The sequence below is a fragment of the Balaenoptera physalus genome, assembly GCF_965194825.1.
Source record: "Balaenoptera physalus genome assembly, chromosome: 4".
Classification (NCBI taxonomy): Eukaryota; Metazoa; Chordata; class Mammalia; order Artiodactyla; family Balaenopteridae; genus Balaenoptera; species Balaenoptera physalus.
The window spans coordinates 52,019,061-52,042,588 of NC_138891.1; the positions used below are offsets into that span (position 1 = coordinate 52,019,061).

Consider the following 23,528-nt stretch of genomic DNA (forward strand, 5'->3'; position numbering starts at 1 on the left):
ATCAACTCTAAAGCATGTGTGCACTAGATTCTTGGAAGAGCCCTTTATTCTCTCACCAGCGGCTGATGTTATTTATTTCTGGTTCCAGTGAAGCTTTTGGTTTCTCAGACCAACTGAGATTAAAGTCAGCAAATTTTAAGGAAGGGGAGCTATCAGAGAGAGAGAGAGGTATAATAGTAACAAGGCTGAAACTATAAGAAGTGGACACAAGAATGCCTAGAGCATGGTAGTTTTCAGTGAGATTTCTGTTTAAAGTGTTGGTACTTTAAGAGGCTTAACCTTCCATGGGATACCTCAACTCATTCTTTATATTCATGTGATGTTTTTTGTTAGTTGCCCTTAAATAAGAGTCAAATAAAAATGAGCTCTGAATTGGGTTTGAAAACTCAGTTCCTGCTGTAGCTGCAGATTTCGTGGGGAGGATGAAGGAGGGGCCAGTGATTAGAGATGATTCTGGAGCTTCTCTTTAGAGTTCTTCCCGAAGATGATGATGGTCAAATGAGATCATGTGAGACTGCTTTATGGTTGGAGAGTGCTGTAGGAACCATGAGTTCATCTGAAACTGTAGCTTGACGTTTATTAAAGTGACGCTGATAATACTTTTCTGAATGACCTGCAGTGCCTGTTAAATATTCAGATTCCTGGGCCTAATCGTAGGCCTACTGAATCAGATTCTCTGAGAGCAAGGATCTGAGAATCTGCATTTTAACAGCCTCCTTGGGCATTTCTACTGCCCTTTACCCTAGAGCTACTTACACTAGAAGTTGCAGCCTTTTGAAGTTTGAAGTTGCCAGTTGAGAAACTTTGCTTTTGGGTAGCAGGGGAGTGTTAATGTGGTGGCTCAGTCAGAGCTGACAGCAGTGTTACTAAGAGAAGTGGTTCCCAAACATCTCTACTGTCTTGGAAATAAGGGTGAAAGGCTCATGTCTTGAACATTTATTATCTGCTACACTTAATTGATACAATTCTCCCAATAGCCCGGATGAAGGTATAATTTTTATCACCCCTGTTTTTTACCCAGGGGCGAATCAAGGGTCAGAAGAGCTAGGTAACTTGCTTAGGACTACACAGCTAGTCACCAAGGAGCTGAACTTGAACTCGTATCTGTTTGAGCCTGAAGCTGAACTTCTCGGCCTCTAGCCATTCTGGATTGCCAGGTGCAGATGGTTACAGCCGGTAGCGTGAGGGCAGCAGTGGATTGGCATGCTCAGGATGCTGACTTCCATGGAAGTCAGACAGACTGAAAACCCAGAAAACCCAGGAGGCACGATATACTGCTGTGTGAATTCAAGGTCCAGGAGAGACGTTTGTAGGAAGCTACCTGCTTTGTCACCTGAAAGCTTTTCTAAAGCAAGGTGGAAGAGAAGATCACAAGTTCTACTTATAACTGCCTGTGAACTTTTCATAAGACTTTGCAAATCAATACGCAGATGCTTTTTCTTGACAGATGGTAAGTTGCAGACCGGTAAGAATTAAGGGGCCTGTGTAAAGATTTGCAGGGAATCAAGGCTACAATTGCCGGAAGAACAGGGGAAAAGGGAGGGGAGAAAGCACCAAAAGCTCGATGTGTGGAGACTTAGTGAGCCAGGATGTTCCTGTAATCCCACGTTCTTGTTATTTTATTATGTCTTAGAACAAAAGATAACTGGAGAGAGTGATGGTAAGAGTGATAAAAATGTGAGTTATAATAGAAGTCCACAGATAAGGACAGTTGGAAGAAGCTTAAGGTAGTTTGGGGGTGAAAAACCTGTGCCACCTTCTGAGAGCCTCAGAGTCTTTTATTTCCACATTGCCCCGTTCAGTTCAGCTCCCTCACATACCCAATGGGTAAGCTCTAGTATTTCTGATCTTCATATTTCTGCCTTGTGATTAAACATGAATACCATAAACATTAGCATCTGACCAGGAAATTGGTTTGTCTTTGGAAGGTATGGGTTTGAAAAGGTTTACTGCATGGCCAGTGGACCGTGGAGTCTCATAAAAATAACAACTGTGATCAAGAGAAATATAGGATGTAAGTTGCAGAAAGTACTTTGAGGCAATTAAAACATCTATGTTAAAACGTTCATTCCATAGATACAGGGGAGATGGTATGAACTGGGACATCTGGGTTTTTGTGTCACATCCTCCCTGGCAACAACATACATGGACACACTCCCCAGCTGTAAGAGTTTAGACAGGTGATTTTTATCTCTTGGGCCTTAGGTTTCCTCACCTGTCTGATGAGAGGCGTTACTGGATGACCTCTTTTGGGTTTTACATTCCACAGTCATCAACCATAGTTTGTGGTGGCCCTGACTAGCCCCATTCTGACAGTGACTCATGGAAACATTTCTCTTCTTCCTCCTCTCTTCACATTAGCATGTTTTTTTAAAAAAATTAATTAATTAATTAATTAATTTTTGGCTGCGTTGGGTCTTTGTTGCTGCGTGTGGGCTTTTTCTCTAGTTCCGGCGAGTGGGAGCTACTCTTCATTGCGGTGCACGGGCTTTGCGGGCTTCTCACTGCTGTGGCTTCTCGTTGCAGAGCACGGGCTCTAGGCACACGGGCTTCGGTAGTTGTGGCTTGTGGGCTCTAGAGCGCAGGCTCAGTAGTTGTGGCGCACGGGCTTAGTTGCTCCGCGGCATGTGGGATCTTCCCGGACCAGGGATCGAACCCGTGTCCCCTGCATGTGCAGGCGGATTCTTAACCACTGTGCCACCAGGGAAGTCCCGCATTAGCATGTTTTGATTGCACTATTCCTTGTACTTAGTGGAGCCACAGGCAAAGCATGCGTGTCTTCCTCTGAAGCGCATAGAAGTGGGTATGGACAGGCATGCTGTCCCTAGTCTCCAGCTGTGCCTCTGCTGTCCATCCAGCTGGATGGCATTTCTCCAGTGTGGAGTGTGGCTCTCCTGAGTGTTAGGTAGAAATGCAGAATTCTGGACCTCTTGACACATCTACTGAGCAGGAATCTCTGGACGTAAGGCTCTGGAATCTGTATTTTAACAAGCCTCCAGAGTGATCTTTGGGCTCACTGCAAATTGAGAGCCTGAATGATTCAGCTTTCAGTATGTGCTGTGGTCGTTAGATATAGCCCTGGTTCTCTGAAGGCAGGGGCCATGCTGTATGTGTGAATATGTGTGTGTGAATAAAACTTCTGAGAATAAGTTGTAATCATCTGGTTTGTTCATTCATGTAACAGATATTTGTATGCTTACTGTATACAAAGCCCTGTGCTAGTTGTTGTCGGAATGGGGGCAGAACAGACAGATCTCAGTGGCTGATGGGACACAAGGGACTTGCTTTCACAGCCAGGTTTATAGCCGGGTGTGGGAATCTAGTTGTGCCATTAGGAGAAGTGGGCACACAGGTAGAGCAGGCAACAGCTTCGGGAGAGAAGATGTGAATGGGAACCTATAGAGTGATGATAAAATGTGCCTGAATTTCTGGAACCAGTTTTAAGACTGGTACCACTTACAGATTCATAATATTTTAGAGTTGGCGGGGATCTTTTAGATGCTGTTTCAGTCTCTTCAGAGGCAGGAAAAACTGATATCATTTGGAGGCTGTGGCTTAGGTCGGAGGAAAAATACAGTGAGGCAAGCCATTATGTATAAAGGTGACCTTTCCTCTCGAACTTGAGAGAAGCTGGTTTTATTAATAATCTCTAATTGATTTTGAATCTCTACCAGAATGACCCCTAGAAATAAGATTTGAAATGATACAGGCATTTTATGCAGGTAGATTCACTTGGTGTTTAAAAAATGCCTTTAGAATTTACTTTCCTCGGTCAAGTAGAGTGTTGGTGTGTCATCTTTAAAGATGGCCACAAGCTACCCCTCTCACTCCTTAGGCTAAGAGTGGGGAGCACAGACTGCTGTTCTCACGCATTGAGTGGATTTCCTCGGGTCGTCTAGTAGTGTTTCCCCAGACTGCTTGACAAATGAAAGTTTACATTATTTCTTTTTCCTTACTTTGGCCTGAGGGTGAGGCAGAGTGGCCTGTTGAGTTTCTAAGGGTCTTGGAATTCCACACCAGCAGTAGTTTTAAGTGTGTGTGTGCCCTTCTTAACAGTAGTGGCTTCAGCATTGAGTTGTTTTTGCACTTGTGGCTGTGAGTTCCCTTTGTCCCACCAGAATCAGCATGGTAAGTTGGGAGAGAAATCCTTTGCCAGCAGGACCGGAAGTAGCAAGTGAAGGCTGGGCTCAGGGGAGGAGAACAATTCAAGGAGCTGATGTGGTCACAGGAAGGATAGAGTCAGGAAGAAGCATGAGTCAGGCTGGTGGCTGTCCGTGGTCTTCTCACAGCAGCAACAGCTGGAGGTATGGGGCCAAGTGCTGAGTCAGAGCTGCCTGGCCGGAGGTCTGGGCAACAGAGTGGCTGCGGTGTGCCAGACACCAAGAGGACTTCCTTAGGCTCAGAGCTTCCTGGGCTCTTCCTGTTGTGTGGGAGCCAGTGATCAGCACCTTGCTTCTTGCCCCACCCCGTTTGCAGAGCGTCAGCCCTGGTACGGCCCTGGAGGCAGTACTGGGTGCACTTTTGCCAGAGGCCCTTGCGGGATGTGTGGTCACGGTGTGATTTGTGTTTGGCATGATCAGCAGTGCTCATCAGCTGCCGCCTAATGCAAATTGTAAGAACCTGTTAAGGGCCAGGGGCTCTAACATGGCGTCTTGAGGCAGTTTCTCTACTGTACTTTGAGAGTATTGTGCATGTTTTTAATGCCAATGGAAGTAAAAATGTAGTGATAATTTGGAGTAAATTTTAAGGGTTCTTATAGTAGAATCTGTTTAATTTGGTGACAGGATGTAATTAACTTTGGGTATGCGAATGAGAAATAAAGATGAAGTATTTTGTTTGTTTGTTTGTTTAAAAAAGGGTTAAAAAGGAACTCTGAGTGTTACACAAAGCTTTCTGCTCCAAAGCTCCACCCCTTTGCCACGCTAGTGGCAGAGAAATTACAGAAAGCTGATTGTGTTGTCTGTTTGGCAAGTCAAAGCAAGATATAGCAAGCTAAAAGATGAGTATTCTAGATTGCTTTCACTTTCTGTGACATGAAGGTTCTAAATGTAAGAAATAAGAAGCCCCTGGGTGATTGCTTTTTGGAATTTGTGTGGACAGATGCAGGTCATCCTTGTACTTCTTTGTGCTTTTTAAGAAGTGAGACTTTCTGATGAGTGAGTCAGAATTTCTGTCTGATGGCTTTTAAGTTTGATGATTTAAAAACAAGATTTGTTACACAAAATTTAAATTTATAATTTCCAATAAAAAAGGTAATGAAAATTGTACTCTTACTCTCAATTTCATTATTAGAGGTTTACAATTACCATGTACTAAAGCCTAGAATTTCTCCTCCACTTTACAGATGCATTAAAAGACTCTGATTTTTATTTCTCTTTTGCTCTGTGTCATTAAAGCATTTGTTTCAATTAATTATATGTCCAGTATGGTTATTAGAGAGGGAACTTTGTCAGAATGTGTGTCATTTTAACCTTCTGGTTGTTCAAATATAATTAAGTTGCTTTTTGGTCTTACTGTTTGCATTATAAGAAAATGCAATCTATGTTTTGTCTTTGAATGACATTACATTTCTTTCAGGCTGTAGTGGCATTTTGTGCTTTCACTTATCCAAGTTTTGCTACTCTTAGATAGCAGTTTATGTGCCTGGTCTGTTAGTCTTTTTGACTAGATAACCCTTTTAAGTTTTACTGAATCCAAGTACATTGTAAAATTATTACACTTTTATTCATTCTTACTGTATGCTAGGCACATGGCTAGGTGTATAACCTGCTTCTGATCTCCGTAATTACTTTAAGAGATAGGTGCTATTATTTAAAATAGAAATAGAGGGATAGAAAATTTAATTTATCCAAAGTCAAGTAGCTGTTAAGAGATGGAGTGGAGATTTGAACCCAGGTCTTTATTTTATTTTTTTTAATTTTTAAAATAAATTTATTTATTTATTTATTTTTTACTGTGTTGGGTCTTCGTTTCTGTGAGAGGGCTTTCTCTAGTTGCGGCGAGCAGGGGCCACTCTTCATCGCGGTGCGCGGGCCTCTCACTGTCGCGGCCTCTCTTGTTGCGGAGCACAGGCTCCAGATGCGCAGGCTCAGTAATTGTGGCTCACAGGCTTAGTTGCTCCGCGGCATGTGGGATCTTCCCAGACCAGGGCTCGAACCCGTGTCCCCTGCACTGGCAGGCAGATTCTCAACCACTGCGCCACCAGGGAAGCCCGAACCCAGGTCTTTATTAACCTCAAACCCTGACTTTTAATTTCTGCTCTGCTGCCTCTTGCACTGTTCTTTGTATTCAGCTTGTATTAATGAGCACTGACCGTGCCTGGTTCTTTCTGCATGTTGAGAGGACAGAAGAGTGGAACAACCAGAGTTGGGAGTAAATGGACAACAAAAGATTAAATACACATATAACATCACCAGAGGTGGTGATGGCTATGAAGAAAATACTGGGTAAGAGTAATGGAAGGAGTATGCTTTCTGGCAAAACTTTCAAAATATATGATATGTTGTTCTAGTCATTGGTTCTGCTTAAAGCCTAGGACAGTATGAAGAAAAGGCAAGAAAAAAGTAAACCAGACTTTCTATAAAGTTTCACATCTTACTGACAGATGGCTTGTCAGCCTGTGCACTGGAAAGCCTAATTGTTTGTATACCTCACAGATGAGTGTGGCCAGGCAGGAGGTGAATGTGAAGGAGGTTGGGTTTAAATGTGGAAGCACCAACATTCCAGTTATTCCAGAGTTACAATACCAGTCTTTCAGATAAGGGTTGTGAGGAATTATCTTCTGGGGCTTTCCTTTTCTGTAGGAAATACTGTTTTAAAACTGTTTCACCAAGAAATGCTAATTAGCGCAAAGGTCTTTTCTTATATCCCTTTTGACAATCCCCGCAAATGAGCTTTTAAAGATTCAGAAGCAAGGGAAAAAGTAGACTAAGAACTCAAACATTAAGAATGTTGTGACTGTTTGGAAGCCAGTGTCCAAGCACTGAAAAATTATCTATAAAATTTTTTTCAGGAGAGTAGATAAAAGCTATTACTATTTGCCACTTTGAAGTTGTGTGTTTTTATGAATGACTACTGTCACGGACTTTGATCTAGCACCAAAGACCATAACAGCTCAGAAGAACCCACTGTTTGGTTCCTCTCTAGTAGGTTCTTGTCAAGTTCATAACGTCTTTCACATGACACATAACCTTTTCACTTATAAAAGGTTGGAGAAAGTATTTCCCATTTCTTCCTACCAGGTGGACTTAAAAAATGTCCTGGCCTCTTTCTGGTTCATTATCTTTCTTCCATTATACCCACCGATTGTCCTGATAGCCTAGAAATTGATTAGAATCAAGCAATCCAGATAGACATGGAAGACACCTAGTCCTGTGCAATCCTGTCTGAAGAATTCTTTGTGCTATAAACCCAAGCATTTCTATTTTCCTTCCTTTCATTCTTATTTTGGGAAAGGTTGAGACATTCAGTTCTTCTACAGAATGCGTTTACTCTATTTTCAAGTGTTTAAAGATTGAATTAGTTCTTTCGAAGCAATCTTATTTCTTACTGAGATTTGAAAGAGAATGTTTTGATTTAAAAACTTATGAACAAAACTTAATTTCTTTCTGTTTTCAATATGTCATGTTACTCTGTATCATTTTATTTAGAATATGTTTATCAGAGTTGCAGGAAAGTTTAACTGCTGTTGCCAGAAAACAGGCCAGTGGATTCTGTGAACTTTGTATTGTTAATTTAGTTCCCTACAAAAAAATAATTTGTCTAATGTAGTCACTGTGTTTTCTAATTATTTTTTATAAATTTATTTTATTTATTTATTTTTGGCTGCATTGGGGTCTTTGTTGCTGCGCGCGGGCTTCCTCTAGTTGGGGCAAGCGGGGGCTACTCTTCATTGTGGTGTGTGGGCTTCTCATTGCGGTGGCTTCTCTTGTTGCGGAACATGGGCTCTAGGTGCGTGGGTTTCAGTAGTTGTGGCACGCGGGCTCTAGAGCACAGGCTCGGTAGTTGTGGCACACGGGCTTAGTTGCTCCGCGGCACGTGCGATCTTCCCGGACCAGGGCTGAAACCCGTGTCCCCTGCATTGGCAGGCGGATTCTTAATCACTGTGCCACCAGGGAAGCCCTATACTGCACTAATTTAATATAGGTTTTGTTTGTTTGTTTGTTTGTTTGTTTGTTACCTCTCTTTAAAAAATTCAATGCAGTAAGTGTATATCAAATTCTCACTGAATTGCTAGCTCTTGGGAGCTATCACTGCTTTTGGAGACCATATCTTCTATTTTACTTAGTGTCTAAGATTTTAAAAGACCGGCAATAAAGAGGAGAGTGAATATAATTGACAAAAAGTGATTGTAGATGTTACAAGTCTCTGGAGATAGGCCAGAAGTGGAAGAGGGTGTTGAAAGCTGAAGTTAGGCTTTTAAAAGTTGCGAAGCTTAAAGAATTTCCATGAATTAAGCATTCTTAGAGTTACTTTCATCTCTCTCCTTTTCCAGCAGTGGAACTTTTTCTGTGATGCTTTGTATACTATAGCTTTTTAATTTATGGAACCTGGAAACAGTAAATAATTGAGTTCATATACTGTCATCTGTTTTTTTTTGTTGTCTAAATAAGATTTAGGATTACATATGCTTTTCTCCTCACCTCCATGATAATATTTTTGTAAAAATACTCCAAATTTGGGATTTGAGCGTTGTGACAAAGTATTTCTAAAATTAGCATCTGAATGGCTAAAGATGTGGCGTGTGTGTATGTGTGTATATGTGTATATATATGTATATATATGTATATATACATACACACACATGCACACACAATGGAATACTCTCGCCATTAAAAAGAAGGAAATACTGCCATTTGCAGCAACATGGGTGGACCTAGAGATTGCCATACTAAGTGAAGTTAGACAAAGACAAATACAAATATCTTATATCACTTTTGTGTGGAATCTAAAATATGATACAAATGAACTTATTTACAAAAGAGAAACAGACTCACAGACATAGAAAACAAATTTATGGTTACCAAAGGGGAAAGAGAGTGGGGGAGGGATAAATTAGGAGTTTGGGATTAGCAGATACAAATTGCTATATATAAAACAGATAAACAACAAGGCCCTGCTGTACAGTGCAGGGAACTATATTCAATATCTTGTAATAAACAATGATGGAAAAGAATATGAAAAAGTATATATATATGTATAACTGAGTCAGTTTGCTGTACACCAGAAACTAATAAATATTATAAATCAACTATACTTCAATAATAATAAAAAAAAGAATTAAATGAGACCACAGAACGTGACCAACCCTCCCTTATTTTCCAGATGAAGAGACTAAGGCTCAGAGAAGCCACATAATTTGCCCAAGATCACACAGCACAGAGCTGACTGGAGCCCAGGTCCTGTCAGCCTCATATCACTGAGTCTTTGTGTGTGTTTATTGTTTTTAATTTAATCCTTGTTCTCACAAAATCACTTTTATGTCAGTATTTTGTATATATACCATTGTTGATATAAATACGTTGACGTAGTCTGTGGGCTGTGGAAGTGTCTTAGAAGAAATTAACATTATATTTGCTTTGTGCGTGGCAAGTTATACTTTTAATCTCAAATAATCATCACTGTTAATGCCACAAGAAATGATGTTATTATTGTCATTTTTGTCCTCATCATCATCCCCATTCTAGAGGCTGGAAGGCCTGAGTTTCTCAGTGCTTAAGCAGGGTATTCAAGTGGTAAGTCTAGGTTTCAAATTCTTGTTTAACTTTCAAGTACTGTCTGTTTTGCAGCAAGGAAAATGAGGTTTCAGCTCTCCTGCCAACCAGTTGATTGTGGCTCGCTGGAGTGCTGTGTGCAGGATCCAGGAATGGCCTCTGGGCCCAGTGGGAAAGGTGCAGTGCTCGGTGATGTTTACCCCAGCCTTGGAATGGGTTTGGAGGTGGCATATGTGACATAAACTGTCAGACCTGTTTCTCCTAAACGTAGCAAGCTGATTCTTAGTTTCACAGGATAGGAAACACAGTTTTAAGTTTACATGGGAAAATGGAGTTAGGGTTGGTGATCAGACTCTGGAAAACCAGCTCATATTAACCAAATTCACAGACTTTTTTTTTTTTCCATCTGCTTTATTTTATTTATTTATTTGCTCTTTATTGGAGTATAATTGCTTCACAAGACTGTGTTAGTTTCTGTTGTAGAACAAAGCGAATCAGCCATATGCATACACATGTCCCCATATCCCCTCCCTCTTGAGCCTCCCTCCCACCCTCCCTACCCCACCCCTCTAGGTCATCGAAAAGCACCGAGCTGATCTCCCTGTGCTGTGCTGCTGCTTCCCACCAGCCAACTATTTTACATCACAGAAGACTTTTATAAGCACTAATACCAATTCAGTAATTTGCTTTCTGTTGCTTGGTATACTTACATGTATTTATTCAGGGAGGATTGATTCTATAGATAACTTATTTCCTATTTTATTTTGACTATCTCGACTTCCAGTTACAGGGCATGAAGATTTTTGATCTCATTTTAATTTTGGAGATTTTTCCCATAAGGAGCCTGTAGCCTCTGGTGCACTTACTTTTGTAACAAGGACTTAATTACAGCGGTCTGGAACTATAAATTATTATTCATCCGGGTTGGCTGTATCAAATGCGATTCATTTCAGACTGGAAAGAACAATGTCTTTAAAATATAAACTCAGATAATTATCTGAAAGAATTCATTATTTGGAATTTCAGTATCAAGAAAAATGCAGTTAATTTGCAAATAACTGAATGTCTTAAATGTCTGCTTGTGATTGTCTATTAATTCCTCATTTCTGTCCTTCTGCCCCTCTCTCTAAATCTGTAGTCTTGTGTTAACTGTGTTAAATGCTAGGCCCCAGTCTCTCTTTTCTCTGTCCTCTTTCTATTTTTGCTGTCTCACTTCTTTTCGACTTGCACTATCATTTTTTTCCATATTTGGGTTGGTAATCTCAAGTATATGAAAAGGTATTGCAAAATACTATCCCAATGCAGCGAATGAGGTCATATTACTAAATTTTTCATCAACTAACTATTTTGCATCGCTTTTTATTTTGTCTCGTACCCCGTAATTCATTGTTGATTTGAAATCTTGGGCTTTCTCTTGTTTTCTGCTCCACGTGCTCCATCGCATTTTGGTTGCTGGCTGGTGGCACTTTGTCTAGAATTAGGGAAGCCTGGGTTTGGCTGGGTTTGCTTGGCGTGACATCTTTCTTTCTTCTCGTGCTGGCACTCTGTGAGGAAAGGGAGGTGTTTTTGATGTCTAGAAATGGGACCTTGTGAGGAAACTAACAACTCAAGGTATCACCACAGAAGGAAGACCAGTAAAAGTTTTCAAAAATTGTATCATCTTTATAATAGTGGAAGTGCTCAAAAAAAAAAAAAAAAGGTTAATTATGGGTGAGCAAGCAAAATTTCAAAACCATGTTAACAAGTTATCCCATCGTAGCGTAGTACTGATTCACGCATTTGTTCAACCAGCAGCCATTAGTGAGGTCCTGCTGTTTGCCACGCACTCCGGTAGATACCCTGAGAGCTACAGAAATGTAAATACGTGATTCTTGTCTTGTATGACCTTACCTGTCATGCGAAATAAGACACGGACAGGAATGGTACTGTACAATTAGGAATGAGATGATATGTCACTCTTGTAAGATAATAGTCACATTTGATCATCAAACCTGTGTTTCTTTTGGAATATTCTTTCAATGGGAAGGGTGAGAGAATTCCTTCGCGGTCCAGTGGTTAGACTCAGCGCTTTCATTGCCAGGGATCTGGGTTCGATCCCTAGTTGGGGAACTAAGATCCCCAAGCCACGTGGCGTGGCCAAAAAAAACAGGGAGGGAGACTGAGACACTCCTAAGATGAAGGTATAGCATTTGTGGAAAACATTCTGTTTGTATGAGTGCTAAGTAATCTTCAGTACAAGGGAGATGACTAGCATTGCAAATACTGTAATTAATTTTACTGTAATTAATTTTAATTTTAATTGTAATTAATTTTAATTAACATTTACTGTAATTTTACTGTAAGTAATTTTAATTTTATAGCTCATGTTGCTCTTGGTTGCAAATTTAAGTATATTGTCCCCATCACAGTGTCTGCGTGCTGTAGATTTGGAAAGTGGAATTTATGTAAATTCTGAATTTGTTTCTCTTCGTATATAGAACATTTATTAACCTTCTATAATATGTGAGCAAATAGTTATATGAAAATTTGACTTTAAAAGCAAATTAGCATTCTTTTGTTTAATAGACATGTTAATAAATTGAAAATTATTGTCATTTCTTTGTCATTTGTTTGTTAAATGGACTTTAAGAATGCTTTCATACACACTTCAAAGTTTTGTTTTCCATATTTGAATTATAACTTACTGCTTCTATATAATGATCTTCTTATCATGGTTAAAATTATACATGGTACTTTTCTATTGAAAAGAATCTAATTGCGGCATAGGTCATATACCTAGCTCCAAATTTCTTTCAAAAAATGAAAAAGAAGTACTAAGAGCATTAAGGATTGATTTAGAATTTGTAATTATGTTTGTAAGTATCTACTCATCTAGTCCAGCACTGAAGAGTCACATAAGAACTTAATTTCATAGGTGAATCACAAATAGCTTTAAAAAATTTTGTGTTTTTCTTGTTATCTTGGGCCTAAAGATTTAATGCGTTTAAATTATTTCTTTGGCCTCAACCCGGGTGGTTAGCCTAATTCTAATACCATGGTGAATGGTTACTGTGACTACCATGTTGCTAAGAAACCTGTTATGTTATCAAGTTGCCTTGGTGAAGCAATGGCTTCTTGGGCCTCCTCAGCCCTGCTGGGAGGTGGTTAATCAGAGCTATGAAGGATCTTAGAGAATTTGTTTCCCAGGTTATAACTAATTTTTCATCAGGAAAGGAAACAAAACTGGGTCTGTAAAAACTGACATAAAAGAAAGTCCAAGTTATTTTAAATTAAATTATGATCTTTAGTTATTGACAAAAATAGTTGTGATCCAAGATAAAAAGCTATTTTTGTAATAATTAATTAGAAAAATTTGTGTATTGAATGGTATGTATTTCTCCCCCTCCTTAACTTTGCCTTCCATTTTAGTTTTCTTAGATTCTTGGAAGTGCATTTATAATACATAGATGAATGTTTGAATTGAGATTGTGAGAGAAAAATATGTTTAAAATTTTTCACTTGATATAAACTGCTCTTTGCTATGAAATGATTCAACATTTTATTTTAAAAAAAAGCTACACTATGTAGCATTTTTTTTTTTAATGAACTAAGACTTGTTACTAGGTTAAGAATTTCATTCAGGGCAGAAACCTGGCTTTTGCTAGCTTTGCTTCATGGTAAAAGGTTTCCATCTTAGATAAGTTTGGCATCATTGCAGATTCTTAGAGCTCCACGTGTAAGTCAACATAGTAGTGAAGAATCTGAGAAGTTGTGCTGTAAACTGTTTATCATTTTGGATAACTTAGGTTTCTTCCATATTATTTTCTTCTAATATCCACCTACATTTTGAGGTGCTTGGTTTTCAGCAAATCAGGTTTTGATAAACCCTTTCTTGACTGTTGTCTCTATGGAGAAAATAGAAGGGGTTCTTGCCCATTTGACACCAGTTTTCTTAGAATAGTACCAGTTAAATCACAAGCCGGCCTGCAGAGCTGGGGGGAGCAGTTCAGGGCATACAGGAGTTGGGTACAAGCAGTTAAGAGCCCAGGCTTGGATGTCAGACTGTCTGGGTTCATTTCTGAGTCTTCTGCCTCAAACTTTCTGACCTTAAATGAGTTAGATAATGACTGTGATCCTAGATTTCCTCAACAGTAAAAGAGGGAAGATAACAGTTTCTATCTCAAAGAGTTGTGAGGATTAAATGAGATTATGTGAAATGCTTAGGATGATTTCTGGCACTTATTGTGAACCTTCGTAAATGTACAATGTTAATTATTATAGAGGATATTTTGGGGGGACTATGAGAGTTTCTTCAAATCTTAAAAATTTAGGTAGTTGACATTTGACAAGGCCTCCCCCAGAAAAGCTTTTAATTGCCGGGAAGAGTTTTCAGATTTAAACATTTTTATTTTATGTTACACTTTTTATAGCTTATTTCCATTTATTCTTTTTCCTTGAGTTTGGAGTTGGGCATTCTAGGTGTTGGCACCAACTCTTGTTCTCTCTGGGGCTTCAGTTTTCTCATCTGTAAAATGGAGGGGTGGGGGTGGGATTTGGTTGTCTCAAGTCATGCCTAGCTCTGTGATCTGAGCTCTGGGTGTGCATAGTGAGAGGTTCCATTTTGAACAGAAGGAGGTCTAGAGTTTGAGGACAGCCTGAGAATCTGAAAATCGGAATGGGCCACACGCTTGATAGCAGCAAGAGCTCTCGGAGGCAGTAAGTAAGTGGACATTCTTTATGTTTGGGTTAAACATATGCTTTAAACTATCATTTTACTCTTTTAAAAAAAATAATTGCTTAAAATTTTGAAACAGCATCAAACTTACAGAATTGTTGCAGATACAGTGCCACAAAATATCTTATGGCACTAGTTGGCTAAAACCAATTTATTTTTGGGAAATAATTTGAATGGTACAAAAACTTTGTATTTAAATAGTACAAATATAGCTTGAATACTAAAAAAAAAAAATCACTGGAGAGTAAATTGGTCTCCTGATGTCCATCACTCCTGAATACCTTAGTTGTATTTTCCTTACAAACAAGGACATTCTCCTGCATAACAACAACAGAAGCATCAAAATTAGGAATTTTGATGGTTGTGTTTTTATTATGTCCTGTCAGGAGGTCATGATTTTGATTTGTCCCATACTGATGATGATCATTTTGATCACTTGATTAAGGTGGTATCTGCCAGTCTTCTCCATTGTAGACTTTCTCATTTTCCCTATGTAACTAATAAATAAATTTTGTAGGGAGATATTTTAAAGTGATGGAAATAAATCAATATCAAAATGTCAATTTATTCATTTATTTATTTATACTAATACAAACGCATGCTTTGGTTTTGTTTCAATTTAGTGGGTTATAATCCATTACTAATATTATTTTGGTGCTCAAATAAAATCTCTTCCAGCCATCTTATATATCCTTTTAATACATACCCATCATTCTTTGAGTACTTCTTTTCTGGTACAAAAAGATGTTCCAGGCTCTTCTTGAAGTTTTCCTGCCTTAGTCCTCAATTAACCATTTCCTTAGGAAACCCTGGTTTCTTTTAGTAGAGAATGATATTTAGAATCCAAGATCTGGGTAGTATGTGGGTCCATTACTATCGGGGTTGTACCTCTCCAAGACTTTCAGTGGACAGAGCTGGAGAATACTTGAATTGTATATATGTACATACTTAACACACTCATATAGATATACATATGCATAAAAACACACATAAGTACACATTTTATATGTATTTCTACATCTTGCTGTATATATTGAAATCTGTGAGTTTACACGGATACTTGTAATTCCAGTCCAACACAAGGGTTCTCATTTTCCTCACCATGTTTGTGCATCTCCCGTCTATTATAGTGAGAAGTCTGACTCCCTGGATGTATAACCAGCCTCACAGTGTTTCCCCTGCTTTACCCCTTTGGCTGATACCGCGTGTCAGACGGCCTCACTGCATGGACACCCTTCTTGCCCAATGCCAGGTTGCCACCATGAGTGATATCTTCTTGCACCTGACCTGTCTCCAGATCCCCATGCTAGGCCACCCTTTTAAGTGACCTCTCCATGCTGGGCTGGCTCCACACCTTGGACATCCTCTTCACCCCACTCCAACTATCACTCCCCATGTCCAACTGACCCTCTAACCCTGGGATGCCTACCTTGTGGGGAGAGAACAGGAAGAGAAAGAAGTAAATGAAGAACTATTTTCATGTCTTTCACATGCCTAGTGAAGGAGTGGTAGCTGTTAGGAATATTTATTTATGATAACACTATTGTCCTAATCACATCAAGGAAAAAGTTACATATATAATTATTTTTGTCCTTTGGGTTACGTTTAAACAAATGAATGCAGTGGTGTATGTGCCCACAATTCACTGGCTTAGTATGGAGCATGAAACTGAGTAAAATGATCTTGTAGGTTGGAGAGAGGAGAGAGAAACATTTGAAGAAGTGAATTTTCTTTTTCTCAAAAGTGCATCTAAGTACCTTGGCCTTTATTTAATTTTTAGTGAAAAAGGGCTGTCTTTGTGGCAATTGTTGCCAATATAATTGCTGCCATATGCATATGTGGGCAGAAAGAAGTTGAATAGCATTTGCTAGCTAAAACCAACTTCTTAGTGAATTTATTTGAACAACGATTCATAATTTTTATGCTTATGATCTTATCCCTGTGTGGATGTTCGGGCCAGCCATGTTTTCAGAGCTCCCTGTTCCAGCCAGCCTCTCTGAGGGCTCCTACAGTGAAGTTCTGTTAGCGCTTCCATTGGAAACCTATCACAGGGCCGGGTTCTGGCCGAGTGCCCTTCTCGAGAAAGCCACAACCCCAGCGGGGAAAGCACAGGGTGGAGTTTTTCCACTCGGATTCTGGCCGCTCTCCAGAGGCTTTACTGTCTGTGAGGTTTCTTCTCTTTCCTTTCTTACTTTAAAAAATACTGTAACACTACTACTTGGACATATTTGGGATGTAGGCTGCGTGCGTGTGTGTGTGTGTGTGTGTGTGTGTGTGTGTGTGTGAGAGAGAGAGAGAGAGAGAGAGAGAGAGAGAGAGAGAGAGAGAGAGAGAGAGAGGGGTTGGAGGGCTAGAGGTGGGCCTTTTAGTTGGCTCCCCAGCAGAGCTCTCCTACCACTGGTTTTCTGGTGAGAAGTGACCTCATGAGAAGTAGTGGCAATACTATAAGGTAAGTCTGTACCTCTAGAGGATTTCCCTGTCATGGGCATTTTATTTCCCTGTGGTTGTCTGAGTGAGGCAATGGGAATCTCCTGCTGGGTCTTTAAACTCTTTTCTGTAGCATTCTTTGTACAGATTGCTGACATATTGAGAGACAAAGTCATTCATATCAGTTTCTCACCCCCCAGCCTATGGAGTATTACAAAATGGCAGCTGTTTAACCTTCACGTCTTCATAGCGCCCAAAGTTGGACTTCAGATGTACAACAAATAATTTTTTAGTGTGAACATGTTCCTTGCAGTATTTGGAACAAATTATTGTGTATCTGAAATTCAAATTTAACTGAGTGTGACCTGAGTGTGTCTTTTACCTGGCAACCCTACTTCATGAGTTCTTTCATGATGCAATAACTTGGATACATATTATACTTAGAATAATATGTATGCATGATCAATTTCTAGAAAATTGGCAGTCTTCACAAATAAACCCTTGAGTGGATGAAAATTTGAGGATTGATCTTACCCCTCCTTAAAAGGCAACTGAATTGCAATTGAGCTGGCAAATCACATTTGTCAGGTTCTCAGACTAAGTTAAATCAGCCAGCTTGAGGTAGGAATTTGAAGTTACAGCATCCAGAATTTCTGATTACCTCTTTTTTCCCTCCTTCTCTTTAATGACTTTTCAGCTTATAGGTTAGAAATTTCAGCTACACCTTCCCTTCATAAAAAGCCCCTTTTCTTTATTCATTTAAAAAGATAGCTATCTGAGGTTGTCTTTGTGCTTGTAGGAAAAAGAAAGAGTTTTATAATGTCTTCCACCTTGCTTTGTCTTTTATTTGGTCAGTATTTCCTTTGGCATATTCTACAAGAAGACAGGAGAGCCCTGTGCAATACAAATAAAGTTCTCTCCCACCCTCTGTGAGGGCAAGTGGCTATTAAGGAATTCTCCCAAATTGAACAATTTATTAGGTACCTTCCCAGATACCTTTCCCAGATAAAGAGTTTGTCTTATTGTGACATCTTAAGATTGCCTTATTAACCCTTTGCTGTTGAATGAGCAGAGTCCTGGTGGCACCCTTCTATCCTCAGCTCTGGCATTTTCATCTTCCCCTGAGTCTGGTCCATGACCCCTGGAAGAGATTATTTGAAAGCACGTTCATGAGTTGGCTCCACATTCATGATTTGGCTTAAATAGAATCAGGAGTTACTTGAGGCTTTTTACTGCTTTAGTGCAGGGTTGGCAAACTTTTTCTGTAAAGGACAAGATAGTAAATATTTTGCTTTGCAGACATATGGTATTTGATGCATATTCTTTATTTCTTTCACAACCTTTAAAAATGTGAAAACCATTTTTAGCTCCTAGGCTGTTCAGAACCCGGCTATGGGCCGGCAGTAGTTTTCCTAAGACTGTTTGCTCTCAGAAGTATGTTACATGGGGAGTTCTCTGGGTTCTGAGATTTACCTTCCATTTCCAACTTATATAGAAGTGATGTTGGTGGGGAGATAAGGTAACAAATGAATACTTAGTAATAAGAATATGTTAGTGTTATAAGCTGTGGGAAATGTCATATCCTGGAGGACACTGCCCCCTCTTCCCCCAACCTTCCCCGTGACATGTTTTTATGTCATACTCATATTTTTATTTGATTTCATACTTATACTAAGAAAGATGGCAGAATTCTGTTAGCAGGTCTGTAGGAACAACTGGTCAAACAGCAAGTTTATGCCCACAGTGGGAGAAAGCAAGATAGGCCCTACGTTTGTCTTCTGTCTTTGTGGGGTTGTTTGTTTGTTTGTTTGTTCATTTGTTTTACCCATGACAGAGAGGATTTGGTGAAAGTTTGGGTAGAACCAGATGTCCTAACCAGTCTTGCTGTCTTTCTGAAATGACAAGTTTTAAACTGTGTATTATTTTGAAACCTCATGGGGAGGGGTATCATATTCACATACATTCCACGGGAAGTTGCTATTTGATTTGCTCTACCTTTTCTCTGACTTCCTGTGAAAGGTTATATTTGGGGGTCTTCCAGATTGCAGTGCTAACAACATCCGTGATCCCAAAAGCACCTTAAGGGGATTGACAGCCCTTTAGATTCATCATACACTTCATACCTTTCCTGCCGCTGTTCTTGCTGATTGTATAAAGCCATTCAGTCACTCCTTGTCTATTATTATAAATAGAAATTGGTTTTTTTCCCATCACTTTTTTCCTCTAGACCTTTACAAATGATTTTTGGGCCCAAATGCAATTGTGAATAGACAGGCATAGCTTCTAGGAAAGCCGTTGGGACGCACTGAATTGTGACTGTTGGACAAAGGCATTTTGTTTAGAAGGCTTGTCCCAAAGTGGTGTTGGAGTCTGAAAGAAGGGCCGCCAGCGTCTGGTTGTTTCTGCTGTGAACTAATAGGGAAGCTGATGTTTGCTGAGTGGATGGCTGTGCTCACTGTCCAAACAGATCTCTGTTTGCCAACTGTGAACATATTGCTGCCTCTGTGGGGCACTCCATCATGCCTTGAATGGGTCCTCTTGTGTCCCGAATTTTCTGACTCAGAGAGACGGAGAGAAAAATATTTCTTTCAGACTCCAGCATTCACTGTAGCACCCATAGTCTCATCAGACCCTTAGAAACCAAGCATGCACCAGAGATGCTTCTTAAGGAGAAGGAGAAAGGCGGTAGAGAAAAAAGGAAGAAAGCAAAAGACAGCCCTATTGAAATGCCTTGATTCTGGCCACTTGTGGCCAAGTTTTTGTAAATAAACCAGGCTGCCTTGGTAAACAAAAAGAATTGTGAGAATATTCCTGATCTCCCCTGAGCAAAATAAAACTTGCAGTACTGAGTTTCCAACTCATGGCTCATTTCTGTTCACTTCTACACATACACACCTCCCAAAGCATATAATGCATTCATAATATGTTACTAAATGGGTAATAGAGTTTCATTGTACCTGAATAATTCCTTAAGAAAAGGTTAATTGATATATAGGAGTTTTAATTACTTTATAAACTTTTTTTAGAGTTCCAAACTTATTCTATAAAATAAAATGGAATTTTTGTTGTCATTTTAGTCCCTTTATTGAGTCATTTTCTGCACTGAAGTCTGCTTTTTGGGCAAGATCTAGTATTAGCTGCATGAATTGAGGACACAGCTCATAGGACAAGGTTAGCTATTCTTTGCAAATTACCTGTTCTATGTTTTAAGGTTTAGAAACCTTGGATGAGTGGTGGTGGGAGAGAACCAACGACATTGTCTGGCAATGCAACTAAACGAGTACATGGCACATACAGGAAACATCCATTTTGGCCTAAGTTATTCGTCAAGTGCCTGTTAAACACTGGGCCAACTTTGCTTGGTATTGTGGGGGAAATGAAGAGGGTTTCTTGTATCTGATGGGAAGGACAGTGCTTTTATGAGTGGAAATGTAGATCCCATGCAGCAATAAATCTATGTTGCTTTCCCTCAGCCAATGAGAAACCAATATTGATTTGCCTAGTTGGAGTGAATGATTTTTTGGCTTAACCTGATAGAAGGTTTAAAACCAGGATCATCACCCCATCCCAAGCTATGGTATTAACCATTTTTGTTAATGGATAGGTATTAATCATTTTTATTGTCTGGATATTGGTAGTAATCATTTTTGTTGTCTGGATATTGGTAGTAATCATTTTTGTTGTCTGGATAATTTTATTTGTGATTACCTATACTCATAGAAAAATCTGAGTCTGTTACCTTATTTGGTTAAAACTGTAGTATAACAGGAGTAATAGGGACCGTTGGGATGGAGAGGAAATGGCAGCTGTGGCTGTGGTATAATAGTAATAATCCCAGCTGACCCATCAGGGAGCTAAGCACGTGTCAGGCATTCTTCCAAGAAGCATTTTACATCTACTAACTCACTTCTTCCTCTGGTAATCTTGTGAAATTGGTACTATTACCTTCTTTGTTTTGCAGATGAGGAAACTGAGGCATAGAGAGAGGTTTAGTAATATGCCTAGGATCACACAACTAGTAACTGGTAGAGCTGGGAATTGAATCCGGAAGAGTAAGGCCCAGTATCTATGCCACAGCTACTCCTCTCTGGTTAGCCGGTAAATAAATCTGCATTCTCCTTGCAGAGTTTCAATTTATCTTTTCTTTATTTCTTGCAGTGTGTTTTGGAGAAGTGTTTAAAGTTACTCAAAATCCAAATTCTAGGAAGTAAGATCACTTCAGAAAGATAATATGTTCTATAGGTAAAGGAATTTGCCCTTCTCTGATAACTGTTTTTATCACAGAGAAAAGTTCCATATTTAATTTGTTCCTTGGTAGTTACTATACATTGATTGAATTATACTGTGGTTTAATAGGTAGGTGGGTAATAAATTTTGTTCAGCCCTTAATTGGCATTTTTATTTTAAATTTGAAGGTAATGAATGGTTACCAAGTATCTTAATATAAAATCAGGGTATTTATAATATTCTTGTATACTGTATATGAAAAATGAAAAGTAGATATATAAATTATTCAACCATTTATTTCTTATAATGCGATGAGGGAAAGAAAAAGAATAAGGATAAGGCTTGGAAAGAATGTTTTTAGGCTAATTTTTACTACTGTAAGGTAATATGACGATTGACAGCATAGTTTTTCTCAAGGGACTGTAGGGCTGATTGAAATTGGCCAGTTTAAGATGATTTTTTTTAGGAGTTATATTTATTGCAGCTCATGAATGCTATGTTTAGTAGTTACTGGTCATCTGAAATGGTGCACCAAGTGAAGAGGAGGTCATATGGCTCCTGAATAGGAGTCAAAATAGTGCATGAATAACATAAGGCAGGTTTTGTCGTTCATTTCTATGAGTCCATCAAAAAGAAAGTTCGTTTAGAAATATATTCTAGAGAGTATATTCCAGAAAAATCAGTTATTTAAAAAAAAAGTAGATCATACTGCACTGTGATGTTTTATGTAGTTTATAAACCTATCCAGAAGTTTTAGAATTGAGTTTGCTCTAAAATGAGAACGTGTTCAAGTTTTTCTTCTTTTGAGAGAGAAATTATGACAGAAAAGAGTAGCTTAGCTTTCCACTTCTCCTGATTACTTATAGGACTCTTTGTTTTGGCCTTCGTTGCCTTTGCTAGTTTTGTTTATTTTGTATGTCTTGGGACTATTTTGCCTGTTTGGGACCTGTTTTTGAGGGGCTCACAAACTCCCTACTAAAGAGCTCATTAGAGAGTGGTGACTTCACATCCAGAGAATTCCCAGCCCCACCTTTCTGAATGACACCTACGATCACCACCTTAATATTCTGGCAACTGCCATCCGGTAGTTTTCAGCAGTCTTTTCTGCCTGGTTTAGGATTAGTCTGTAAATTTTGGCTAAGATATTAATTTGTGTGAAAACCTGGAGAAATTGGAAAACTTGTTTGGTGTTACTTTTGTTTAATATCCACTTAAATGTAAAAGTAGAAGTAACTTATAACATTTTAGCACTTGTTTCCCAGTCATTAAGAGTAAATCATTAAGAAACAATGAATATCAAAAATAGAATCTACAGGGGGAAAAAGGTGACTAAAGCACCCTGTGGATCACGTTTGGCCACTTTCTACTTTTGTATACATACACTTCAGATTGTTAGGTTTCTGTTTGATAAGTTTTGATAGGCTAGACTCTTGCAGATGCATTCAATCATTTTGTGAGTAGTGGATTTAGTAAAATTAGGGCATTAAAAGATAACTAAATAGAACATTATCAATAACACTGATTCTTTTTCCAGGGTCTTTAGAGAGAAGATTTGCTTTTTTAACTTCCTGGTAAATCTCATCCTGTAAAGCCCAGGTTAGGACCGTACACTGGCATTTAAGATCTTAACCTTTATTTCTTCCTTTCCTTTGGCTGACTTTGATAAGAATATTGTGAGGTGACCCTCTGGGATGAAGAAAACAGAGGGAGTGATGAAGCACAAATTAAAGGAATCTGGCGTTTCTCCGAACTGCTGGAGAACAACAGTAGTTAGAACTTTAATTACTATGCAGTCATAGTTTAGCTTGACATACTGTCCACTGTCAGAAGTGGCTTTTTCAAAACATGGATAATAATAGGTGAATTTGTCTTAAGCCCCTCCCCATGTAGCTTTCTTCCGGAGGTGTGGGGCTGGGGTGCAGGGAAGGTGGGAAGCAAGACGGAGGAGACAGAGTATAATTTATTCTTTTAAGCGGAAAGTGTTCATTGTTTATTGGTTATTCCATTACAAGAACTAATGAGACTAAGGGGAATGTAGAACTCCTTAAAACATGGGATAAAGCAGTATTTTTCGTTACATTGACAATGAGTTTTAGAAAACACACATATTTGTAAGACATTGCATTTTAATGCAAATCAGATGTATCGCCAAGTCCATGGGATGACCAAACCTTCCTAGCACTGTTTACGCTCAGTCTTTCCAGAGGTATCAAACTTTTTTCGTTTGTTTGTTTTTGGCCGCATTGGGTCTTAGTTGCCATGCGTGGGATCTTTCGTTGCGGCGTGCAGGCTTTTCTCTATTTGTGGCGCGTGAGCGTCTCTCTAGTTGCGGCGTGCGGGCTCAGTAGTTGTGCGTGAGGACTTAGTTGCCCCACGGCATGTGGGATCTTAGTTCCCTAACCAGGGGTCGAGGCCGTGTCCCCTGCATTGGAAGGTGGATTCTTAAC

The 23,528-nt window shown here is 39.2% G+C and overlaps 1 protein-coding gene and 1 long non-coding RNA gene across 5 annotated transcripts in view; both read left to right on the forward strand.

The window, feature by feature from the left end:
- FNDC3B (fibronectin type III domain containing 3B) overlaps positions 1–23,528 on the forward strand; it is a 350,839-nt gene that overhangs the window by 146,255 nt on the left and 181,056 nt on the right. The gene's annotated exons all lie outside the window — the stretch shown is intronic.
- Positions 1,194–23,528, forward strand: part of LOC309659396 — a 35,053-nt gene continuing 12,718 nt past the window's right edge. Inside the window, exon 1 of the long non-coding RNA XR_014262779.1 lies at positions 1,194–23,515. This is a non-coding gene — a long non-coding RNA (uncharacterized lncRNA). The remainder of the gene's footprint in view (positions 23,516–23,528) is intronic.